Source organism: Hemicordylus capensis, chromosome 2 (assembly GCF_027244095.1).
Source record: "Hemicordylus capensis ecotype Gifberg chromosome 2, rHemCap1.1.pri, whole genome shotgun sequence".
Taxonomy (NCBI): Eukaryota; Metazoa; Chordata; class Lepidosauria; order Squamata; family Cordylidae; genus Hemicordylus; species Hemicordylus capensis.
In genome coordinates, this window is record NC_069658.1 from 267216624 (window position 1) to 267220019 (window position 3396).

Here is a 3396-nt window from a genome sequence, read left to right on the forward strand (position 1 = left end):
TGGTGACATGCTTTGTACCTGCGGAATAATTCTGAATTAAATGAGTGGGGTGTGAGGGTGGCAAATATTGAGGCCAAGAAAATTTCCTTTTTTTGTTTCCAGGCACCTAGTCTGTTAAAAGACTAACTTCCTAGTACAGACCTATAGGTAAAGCTAGAGTTTATATAGCATGTCTTCCTGTGGCCTGTTACCAATTTACCCCTTTGTTCCTGACTATTGCCAACCTGGGATTAAAATTAGCTTCTCCAAGTCAGGAGTATCCCAGCTTTGTTATAATCCTAGTTTATATGTAGTATCCAATGCTAAATCTGAGTAGAGGCGGCAGGGGTAACATGCTTTTGTGAGGAGAGGGGGCAGGCAGCAATCTAGGACCTTTTTCATTCCATCTTACAGTTATATGGAAGCTGTGAGAAGAGGTTATCTAATTGTCTTTTGCCTGACAACTCTGATTTGAAGGAAAGTTTGTTACTTCTGCATCAGCTTTTGACCAATTATTAGAACTTGACTTTGGTATAACTTTCCTAACCAAACACTGATAGCAGGCTTTTGAAAAAAAAAAATTCTGGTGAAAAGTGGTTATATGTGGTAGAGCATGGCAGGTTTGGTTATAGGGATGTGCACAGAACTGGCGACGGCTGGTTTGAAGGGGGGGGTAACTTTAAGGACTGGGGAGGGTGCTCTTGCCCCCTGCCACGTTTCTCCCTCCGGCACTGTTCTCAAAAACAGTCCCACCAGGGCAGCAGCATACCTCATTGCCACCCCAGTACGTTGTGGACCGGAAGTGGCCACCACGCATGCGTGCATCACACTCGCTTGTGCACACGTCAGTGTGCCAGTGTGCAACGGCCACTTCCGGGGTGACAAGGAGGTATGCTGCCACCCTGGCGGGGCTGTTTTTAAAAACAGTGCTAGTGGGAGAAACACACGGGGCACCCTCCCCAGTCCTAAAAGTTATCCCCCCTCTTCAAACCAGCCAAACTGTTTTTAAATCTGTTTGGAGGCCCATAAAGGGCCTCCGAACTGGTTCCGTGCACATCCCTAGTTACAAGGCCTTTCTGCTTGTCAGAAACATCTTTACAGAACTTTCCCCACATTTTCTGAACTAGTGTGTGTAAATTAAGGGTAGAACTTCAGGCACAGTATAGCTGTCCTCTGCTGCAAGACTGACCAGCTACCTTTTTATCATGAAGAGCTTGGCCTGAGGAAAGAACAGTAGCCATCCAGACCTTGAAAAAGTAGCATTCAGTCTGTGAAGCAAACTTATTTCCTCTTCAGTCTGAAGGACAGATTTCAGGACACAGTGGAATAGTCCTGCTGTTTAGGTCCTAGGAAAGGATTTTGCTCTTCTGTAGGGACAGGAGAAGAAAAGAGAAACATGAGCCCCCAAGCTGACAAGGTTTTTCTTGGGAGAATAATTCTGCATTGTTAAGCCATAGGGGCTGTCTTCAGTCAAAACAGACCCTTCATACATACGGTTTCAGTGCAGCTTCTTGCCCCTGAAGTAAAGGGGAATTTGCTACAAAAACATTAGAAACTAGCTGGGCCAGGTGCAGAGTATCTGTGCCTCTAGTCTAGCCCAGCCATTTTATCCTGCTCACCATTCTCGCCTGCCGGTGCCTAACTTCCCACTCAGCTGCCTCCAGCCGGCCCGGTGGGCCCGCTGCCTCCTTGGCTTCCCCCACTGGCCTGCTGCCGCCTCCTGGCACAGCTTTGCCGGCCAACACAGCTCCAGCGGCTGGCCACCTCCTCCCGCTGCTGCAGCTCCACCAGCAGGTACTACTCTGCAAGCCGCCATAGCTGTTTTCTCCCCTGGCAGCTGGTCACAGACTCTTGTGAGAACTGCCACACATGGGATTAGCGATGGGCATGTAAGAATTATATATAAAGAAGATTGAAGTTTGTCAAGTACATGCAAATTTGCCTAAATCCCACTATTCTGGCTGTAAAATATCTTAAAACATGTGCAAGTAATCTCAATGCAATAGAAATGTCTGAGGATCTATTTCATACCTTACACTCGTTCTCCTGGAAATGAAGTATTACACAGATTGTTCTAGTGTTGCTCATTGAATGATCATTGAAAAATGGGTGAAACTACCCCTGAAGCATAAGAAAACCTGCATAAACTAGAATAATATTTAGTATCAAGTGACATCGTTAAAGTGCCAGAACCTAGTGTACTGCCTTCAATTTTACTAGTCTGTTCAAAATTCCATGCTTCTGGTAAGAACACAAAGGTGCTACATGAAGAAAAGAGCTTGATATTCTTTCCAGCTTCAGCGTTTGTTAGAAATAATAGTACCCTGTAAGGTATGTGTCATGTACTCAGTGTATACACAGACATTTTAAAAGCAGCTTCCTTTCCCACATGTGCTGAGAGGCAGTTTGCATTTAGCATAGCTTGAAAGCAACTGTAGTACTCCATTTAATCAATCTAGTTGTAAGAAGCATGCTATCTACTGAACCCTTGGCACTAGCTGTCTAGATGCCCACGTTGCTTTTGAGGACCAAAAAAAAAAAAAAAAGTGTCTGAGGGAAAGAGCTGGCTTCTCCCGTAAGGAATCCATACGATTACTATCCCACCCAATGCATTTCACATTATCAAGCCATTACATCTACAGGCCTGTTCCAATAGTCTCCAGGAGATTGATACCGATTCCTCTGGCTTTGGAACCAAGTGGGATAAGTGAGGCTGGGCTCGTAGGGGCGCACATCCTACTCCGAGGTAATCTCCTTTGCTCCTCCTGGGCTATCGGGTGAAAGCAAGCGGCTCAGTTGCAGGCTACAGACGAAGGTGGAGGGCTCGGCTGGCGTTGGAGCACCCGCCTCGCTCCCTGCTTGGTGGAGGTGGCGGTGGCGGTGTTCGCGTGGATTATTTATTTTCAAACGCTCTCCCCGCATAGAGGTTCCGCTACCGTGCAAGGGACTCGTCCCCCTCCGCCTGTGTGTTTTTGCCGCCAGTCTGCCTACGGGGCAGCCACATTGCTGATCAGGACTCGGGGGAGTGATAAAAAGAGAATCTGGAGCTTCGGGAATCAAAATGAGTGAATGCTATGAATTGGCTCTTGCCTGAGCAGCGCCCTCTCATCGACTGGCCGGCGGGAGCGGGGGAAGCGGGGGAGGGAAATCCTCGGCCAACTCATGGTCAGTATTAAGGCGGGCAGAACTCTGGCAGCAAGAGGAATACGCGCTTGGCTCGCCACGGACCCGCCCGGAGGGGTTTGGGAAATTGGGTAGACGATGAAAAGGAGCTTCGTTTGACCGTACTGAGCATGCTCGCATGCTTATGAGCATGCTCAGATGCACCGGGCAGGACTCGTTGAGGGGCGTGGTAAACTGCTGCACGGGCCGCCTTAGTTCACGCAAGAGGTTGGTGCTGCCTCATAGATATAAGAA